The sequence below is a fragment of the Neolamprologus multifasciatus genome, chromosome 14 (assembly GCF_963576455.1).
Source record: "Neolamprologus multifasciatus chromosome 14, fNeoMul1.2, whole genome shotgun sequence".
Taxonomy (NCBI): domain Eukaryota; kingdom Metazoa; phylum Chordata; class Actinopteri; order Cichliformes; family Cichlidae; genus Neolamprologus; species Neolamprologus multifasciatus.
The window spans coordinates 10,890,618-10,899,792 of record NC_140452.1 but is presented as its reverse complement, the minus strand read 5'-3'; positions in this window follow the sequence as shown (position 1 = coordinate 10,899,792).

Here is a 9,175-nt window from a genome sequence, read left to right as displayed (position 1 = left end):
CTGGATCTGTTTGTTCAAGGCGAAGGGGCCTCATGGGCTCTGATGGGACACAACAGTCAGCCTGTCCCCAGGAACAAATGGCTCACAACACACCTCATTTTCTTGTCTTTTTTAGTGTTATTGAGATTTCTTACACAGAAGGCAGCTATCAGTCATTGTCGATGCTGCACACATTTTCTTTAGACCTGTCAGTATCACAGTCCAAAGTCGTTGTCAGTCCAATGATTCTCAGTATTTTAATGATAAGTGAAGAGTGTCCTCGAAGGGAAAGCAATGCCAGTTTTCTTCAAGAGATCCCAAAAACAGCAAGTTTACAATCAACTGATATAGTGCTGACGTTATGAAAGTAGAACTGTTAGACAAAAGACTGCTGTGTTCACATTTTTTACTGTCATCACCTTTTGGTTTTTATAGTATTGACCACTATTTTTCCATAAATTTTACGGAGTTAGAATCAATGTTTCTAATTTTGCAATGGAATAAATGAGCAATACTCATAGTAACGAAACAATGCAGCCATAACGTGACTTCCCTCAGCTTTATGGAGCTTTTTAGCAGCTTCCGGTTCACAGTTTTACCTTTCCAACCCAAAGCTTTGATGTTTTAATGCACTTTCATTTTTCTTTTCTGCATTTCTGCATTGTTTTCAGCAACAAACTGATATTGTGTGTGACTAACATAACAATTTTCAGACACTTTTGTTTTGTGGCAGTTCAGTCCGTTTTCCCCACTAACACTTTGACTTCAGGAATTGACATGGAACCACTGACCTACTGATTAGTAGGTGACCTGCTCTGCTTCCTGAGCCACAGCTGCCCTATTTTATACCATGTAAGGGCAGCATAGCCTTGACCCCGACCCCAGCACAAAACATGCCTGAAGCAACTCCCTATAAACATGCAGTGCAGTGGTGTTCATGACGTTGATCACGTCAAGTCACGTAAAGCCCTCAGGAGTTGAAAAAAACAAAAAAAAAGGCAACTAAAAACTGGATTTACCTTCATGATGTGGACACCAGCAGTACTTCAAATGAATATTAATGAACCTCCATATCAACTGAGTGTGTAATTAAGCATATATTTTCTAATTAGTTACTAAATTATTAAGGCTGTAGCTCAACTTTTTTTTTACTGCAAGTATTTTCAGGTCCATCCTTAAAATAATTTCACCTTTATGTTTCCATTATCAAACTGTTTTGGTGCTCATACCTAACAATCCTTAACCTGAATCATAGCAACAATTTGTAATCATTTCTGAAGACAAATTATGACATCCTACCATTAGAGGTATTGGTTCAGCAAACTTTTGTAGGACTTGCTGGACTTCTGGTAAATGTCACTGAACTAAATGGGCACTCGCCTTCATTTAGAAGAGCTTATCATTTGTCCAATGCCATCATGATTTCATCTTCTTATTGCAAAGATGTACGCTTACATAAGTTATTGATGCTCTCCAAATAAATGCCGAAAAGCCTTCAGTCTCAGCATGTCATCCTCCTACTGTGAGCTCTCAAACATCTATATACCAACTCAGTAAAGATTTTTCCCTGGTCTGAACCACTTACATTATTCTGTTTGTTTGGCATATTGTGTGCATGGTTGAGCAGTCAGCCTGAAAAAAGGGGAAAATAAAGAAAAAAAACAGCTCCTGCTGTGGTCCAGATAATGGATTATCAACATTTCCCCAGAAAGACAGTTATTTCTCACTCGAACAGAATTACCTATAGAGACTCCAATTTGTGGAAGAGGCAGCAACAAAACAAAGTGACTTCAAAAATACTGATAGTGTATTTACCTGCGCGCGGCCGTTTCTCTTGCATTTCATTTCTCTTGGTGAAAATGTAAAATCCACTAATGTTTACTTACCCAATTACAATAGCCACAACTCCAAGCAATCACACTTAAACTGGAAAGTGTGATGTTAATTGCCATTTAAAAGGCTCCCTTTACCTGCTAAATTGCTCGATTGCTTATATTCTCTTTAACAAGATTGGTAAGATTGGAAGGAGAAATGACTGGACCAGAGATGCTGCTGAAAGAGAAAAGGGCACAATTAGTTTCCCAATCAATTTGCAAAGAAGGGGGGACGAGAGAGATCGATACTCTGATTATGCATAAGGACGTCATATGCTTACACTGAGATCAAAGCATTGACCTTAGCAGAAGCAAATGGAGATGCATCTATACGTGATCCATAACGTAAATGTGGAGAGGAGAGGTAGATGATGAGCAGACACATATATAAAGGGATACATTACAGAACGACATGTAAATGGAGACGTGTTATCTTCACCCAAGAGCCTTTGAAATGATGTTGGCTTTTATTATCTCATTTGTAATCAATAATGTGAAAATTCTCTGTGGAAGTACTTAGAGGTGTCCTTCGGGAGTTTCTGTGTTTGAAAAGCAAACGGAAAAAAAAAAGAGGGAGCAGTCAGGTTTTATCTGAACGGCTCTGAGCTAATAGCAGCATCAGAGGCTGGACAGCTGAAAATGCAAGTGAACTTGAAATATATTTACTGCACCATCAGACTGGATTCAGACTATTAGTGAAAGTTACACAAGTCAAGCATTTACACTTAGAATCGCAAAAAAGAGTAACCGGTCAAAGGCAGAAATAGACATTAAATTATTTGAGTTTAAAGTGTCAAGTATGTTTTTCCTCTCCACTGTGGACCTATATATATATATATATATATATATATATATATATATATATATATATATATATATATCCAAGTAGACTGGTGTTAATTGGTGAATTGAAAAAACTTGGCAGCTATGTCTGTTTTTTCTACAAATTGTGGCCCTGTTACTGGAAAAAATAAATAAATAAAAATCCACAATCTTTGCTGTGAGCAGGAACTATTTTCTTTCAGCCAAACTGCTTCCACCATCCAAAGGAAGCATGCATTAAGGTTTACATCCTGTTACACTGTCACATTGTTCTGTGCCTTAACAGAGAATAGGAAGCAGCAGACAGATAAATAAGCGAGATGAAAGAACAGTACACCTGGTCGTTCCACGCTCAAACATCTTTGATCCGGTGAGGCAAACATCAAAGACTCTGTTGGGGGCTTTGTGTGGACTCCAGCCTATGAAGCATTCACCACTTTAAGTGACAATCTAGCATAAAGTGCAACTCAACTCAACGAGAGGCTTAAGAACGATGATTTTTCGCTGTCTGAAATTACAACAATTGTGCAATCTCCAAAGCAAAAGTAGGCCTGATGTGATCAATCCACAGATAATAGGAGTGAAATTTCAGTGCAATCACTGTCAGAGGAAACATTTGTGGGAACATAAAAAAAAACATCAAGGGTGTATGATGGGTTTACAGTTTGCTGAAGCCCTGTATAAACTAAAAATGGACTGTTAGATAAGAATGCACACATAGACATTTTCTCACACTGTAAATAAGCTCCAGCTTTTATCAGCTTTTATTGTTTATGGCAAAATGAGTAACATTCAGAGGAAAGGCTCATCCAGTAGCTATTATAATAATGAGTCTCTTATCTACTTCCTCAGTACTTTTTGTGCACTTGAGCAAAGAGAACCCTCTATATAAATAAATACCAAAACAAACCACTTAAAAACTGGGTGACAATTTAGCAAGTTAACGTAATATTAATTAGATATATATTAAGTAGGGGTGCAACAATACACAAAATTCACGGTTCGGTTCGATACTTTGGTGTCACGGTTCAATATTTTTTCGATACAAAAAAAAATGTTCATGCCTTTTTAATTTATCATTTATTACAATTATAAATATATATTTTAACTCAAAAGTACAGTTTTTAAATTTAATGTTGCTGGAACAACAAAGTAATAAAAAAAATAAATCTATCTGATCGAGAAATCACTCATCTTTGGAAAAGAGAGTTTATTACAGAGAAATGGCTCTATCAAAATAAAAGCTATACTATAAGCTTCTTCTGGGCTATACTCTCAGCAGCATATTAAACATATCAGGTCCCCATAAGGAGAATCATGTGCTAACGGCTGTCTAAATGACTCGGGTAAAGTTTGTAGCATGCGTGCTTGTTGTTTTTGTCTGCTTCCACTTGTCTTTGCACTAGGATGATGTCGGAGTAAATGTGCAGTCATATTCGTTGTGTTCCCACTAGTGCTGTCAGTGTTAATCTCGTTAAAATGATGTTAACGCCATAACGCGGCAAATCTCCGTTAACGAGTTACCGCGGATCTCCCCGTACGTGGGGCTGGACGGCGTCAACACTTAACAAGCTAACTGCGCTAACGCACTAGTTCCCACCAATGTAATTGAGCATTGCTGGCACATCCAACATACTGTTTTACTTTTGTCCATGACGCGCTTACCTTCAGGGTCATACGTCACATGAAAACCAAGATAGTTCCAAAGGCCAGATCTGAATGAGGGTGGGGGAGGTTCAATTTGCCATGTTGCAAGGAGAGCTTAACTTCTGTCTCGCTAGCTTGCCCTGCACTCAGTGAATCTGCGTTCGACTACTCCGCCTAGGCTGCACTGTCGAGCGCAAATCCACTGAGCGCTCAACACAGACAGCATCGTCAGAAGAAAAGTTGATAAAATAAATTTAAAATTTTGTATTGTTCGATACATATGCGTACCGAACCGAAAGCACTGTATCGAACGGTTCAATATCGATGCGAGTATTGTTGCACCCCTAATATTAAGCGATGTTCCTTAATATGGCAGTATGGTCAGGTTAGAACTATTTTCACAATATGTTTCAGTACTTATTACTAAATTATTTGATATATTTAGAATAAGACCTTAATGGAACAAAACGTTTTTTCTCCAAAAAGGAGTCTGGACCCTTGGAGCCACGTCTGTGTTTAAAGCCCTCTATAAGGACTTTATCAGCATTCACATATTTGAGTGGCAAAACACTGGACAAGACAAAAACTTTTACTGCTGGGCAATGTTAGTCAACTTGCTGGGCTACAGCTGTGTTGGGTAATGGGACTGAAAGAGACTATCAACCGGTACGAGATAGCAAAGCTTTTAGGTTTTCCAGTGGCTGAGTCAAACAAAGAGCAAGGTGCCACATGATAAGGAGCATCTTTTCAATTACTATTCAGTGCTGCAGAAAGCAACAACATGGCAGAGCTAAGGGTTTCAGATAAGTCTCAAAAGACAAGTTCAAAATAGCTTGTGTTGAGTAGATGGGTGCCAATTCAAAAAAAATGAACAGATATAAGCACCAATCGCCTTGGACACCAAACAGCTCTCACAAATGGATTTAATTAGTTGTGTATTGTTTTGATTAAAAAGTGCCTGAGGAAATTTTTAATGAAAGTGGGACCTGCTATCACATGAGCAAGCATATTTTAGTATTCACATAGGAGGGCAGGAAAACAGCTAAAACTATAAAACTATATAAAAGCAGGCATATATTAAAAAGATACAGGATATGAAATGGGGAGATGAGGAAGAAAAGAAAGTTTCCAAATGCAGTCCTGTGAAAAACTAAGTACACCCTTACTGCTTCCAGAGGGATTAAGAGTGTAAGCAGCAGCTATGTGCTGATAATTGGATGTATTTGTATAAAACTTGTATAAAAGCAGACGTTTTTGACAGCTCGCTGGTCAGACAACCCGACTGAAATGCTGAACAGGGCCTTAAGAGAGCTGTGCATAAACGAATAACCACAAACATCAATGAACTGAAGCAATGTTGTAAAGATGAGTGGGCCAATGTTCCTCCACCATAACATAAGAGACTGATAAAATCATACAGACAAAGATTACTTCTAGCAGTTATTGCTGCTAAAAATGCTTCTATAAGCTACTTAATCATGGTGCACGCTTAGATTTTCACAGGACAGCACAGAGTCCTATGAAAACCTTCAGTTTCACATCGCTGTTTGAAATGTATGAAGCTGCAGGCAGATGTAGTCAGGCTGTTGTGAGGTGTAAGCGCTTCAGGCCCTTCCAATTAATTGTAGATTATTATGCTTTTATAATATGCTTCTTTTTTGTCTCACATGTTAAACTTTGGACTAATCATGAAGAGGTGAATGAATAAAACTTTCTCTTTACCTTCTTTGCATTTCCCTGAAATTCCCTCCACAGAGGGAATAACAATATAATAATAACAGCATATTTTTTAAGCTGAAGAAAGACCGCGCAGCTTTACTTGCGAATCTCCTCAAGTCTGATTAAGACAGCTGCTAGAAAAAAACAAACAAAAAAATAAACCTTGAGAACTTTAATGGAAGAATAAAAATATAAACCGATTAGAATAAAAATTCACATCAGTACAAACCATGAAATAACCTGCCAGGAACAGCAGTAATACAACAAGCAGGTAAATGTCCAGAGCAAGAAAAATGTTCGTGTGCTCTTTAAAACTATGAAACAAGCCTCGGCCTGACGAGGTGAATAAGCAATACCTTGTTTACTTTCCCCTCTAATTCCCTCCATGGAGGGAACCTTTTAATAACTATATTTAAAAAAACAAAGCTGGAGAGAAACTGTGCAACTTTTTCAGGTGCCAATCTCATCAAGTCTGATTAAGACCAGAAAAAAAGCACAAAAACCTTGAGAGCTTTGATGAAAACATGAGGGTATACATCAGTACAAACCATGAAATAACCCATCAGGAGCAGCAGGTAACCCAGAGGGCAAGAAAAATGTCAGTCTGTAATGTCGGCTCTCTAAAACTATGAAACAGGACATGCGTTAAAAAATGACTGGCTCTGTTTCCCAGTGCAGTTTATTCCAGAGAAACAGATGCACCTGTAGCAGCTTGAGCCTTTTTATTGTGCAGTGAGCAGCTGCCCATATGAGAGATAGATGTAGTTTATCAAAAGAAACATGGTGAATCAGAACAGACTGGAAAGATGTTTTAGCAGAGATGTTCCTATTTTTTAAGCTAATTTTTCTAAGTTTTAACATTCACATCTGCAAATTTGTTATCCTAAAATTAAAACCATACGAATAGATGAGAATCGAGTAGTTTTCTTGTGCATTTTCCAACAATTGCATCTATTCATGGCATTATCGTGACCACTGAGCAGATAATGAGGTACCTGAAGTTTATCTCACTAGTTCTTTTTAAATTTACTCACATGGTTTTGTTCAATTTGTTTGTAATTTTTCATTGTTTTCCCACCGCTGTGATTTAATTAGCTGTAGGATAACAATAGGCTGGTTTATTCGGGGCATGGCTGGTATACTTGCAGTGTTGGGGGAGAAGTTTGACTAGATGTAATTAAAGTAGTAAATATGCATTGAATTTTACATTCCTCTCGTGGCTGTTCAACGAAATTCAAATTTAAATTGTGTTAATATATTAGCGATTTTGTTTTTGTCTTGTTGACCCTGGAAGCATTGTTAATTAGTGTTACACATGCAATTACTGCCTACAAGAAAGGAAAACACGCTTTCGCTTTTAATCAGATTGATTCAGCTAATTATAAAGACAGATTCATATTGTATGTACATAGCACAAATGAGAAACCATGTCCTTAAGTGGTGAAGATAGAGATCCTATTCAGGCATATTGTATATAAGTACAATCAATACTGGGGTCTTAAAACTGCAAGACATTGATCGGCGCAGAAGGCCTTTTTTTAACTTAGAAGTCTGACAAGAGTTGAAACAATCCTCTTTTTTAAAAATAAATTAATAAATACATCTGATCTAATCTGCAGACTAGAAATTAGTGCTTTAAATATACAATTCCCCACAATATTAGAATTCCACATAATAATAATTTCAGCACTCTGTGGATCCAAGGAACTGTAGTGCTTTGTGCCTGAAGCTGTTCGGATGAGCAGCCTGGGGCAGCTATAGGGATGCGCACAATAAAGATTAGACTTTTTTTTTGCCTATAGAAAAATACCAGTAATACTTCTCTATTCTGATTGGATGGTATGCTTAGTAGCATACAATAGCTTACACAATTGTTTTCTTGCTTTGCATAGCTATGGAATGAACAGAGACAATTGTACCTCACAAAATTAGTTTGGTAATTGTGATTTTGTGGCAGCAGAGTGGAGAAAGAGGCGTAAGGGACAGACTTTATTATGAGCTCATCCTGTGAGTTGAACAGACTAAACCACAGTAAAATAGGATGCTTTTAGATCTTTGTCTATTCGCCTTATTTTATTTATTTATTTATTTTTTATTATGGATTATGTACAAAAAGCAAGCATTATTTCAAAAAAGGAGGAACTATCATGTGTGGCAAGAACCCAGCCATTGTTATTCTACATTCACAATGTCTGTCAGCCTCTGTCCTACTCCACATGACTAGCTGTGGACTCCTAAAATTTCTCTTGTGACCACTTTTGTCAGGTCATTTATATTCAGCACCTAACATCAAGGGCTCATGGGATAAGGTGTTCTTTAAAGGCCACTGTGAATTGAATGAAAGGATGGATTTTCAGCTATCAATGATCATAAATGTCTCTTTATGAACCTTTGCTTACAATCAAAGTGTTAATCTTAGATTAGAAGTTATCAGCTATTTTCTGAATATGCCCATATACAGTGCTCTGCAAAAGTCTTCAGCCATCTGTAATTTATGTTTTGCTTTTGAAGAGCCAGACTTTCTCTTAATGCTCAAGCGGTGTTGAGCAATAGTTCTCAAGGCTTTCCGAAGGTCCTTCATAGTTTTTCTTTGGACTTCCTTTTTTTTACTCATTATTGGTCCAGTCCTTGCTCCTGACCTTTTTTGTAACCACTTAACACTGAATCATTCAAGCATAAAAAGGCAGTGTTGTGTCTACATATAACAGACATTTTAGCAAAAAAATAAAAAATAAAAAACTTTAAATGTAGCCACTTGTGTCTTTGTTACTAGCATCCTGTCACAAAAACACATAATTTTTAAACATTTTGGAGCCATCTGCAAAACACAGTGCAGGATCTGTCTTGATTTGGGACTGTACTTTGGCCACTGATTTAAGGGATCTTGTCAAAATTGATGGACTTATGAACACAGAAAAGTATAGTCAGATTTTGATCCACCAACCACCATTTGGAAAGAATCTGATTGGCACAGCTTCATTTTTAAGCAGGACACTGATCCCAAACTCCCCGCCAAAGCGTCAGTCATGGATTGGCCTCCCCCAGAGCCTGGACCACAATATTACTGAAGAAGTGTGGGATCATCATGACAGAGAATGTAACAGCAGGAAGCCAAAGCCTAAAGAACTAAATAG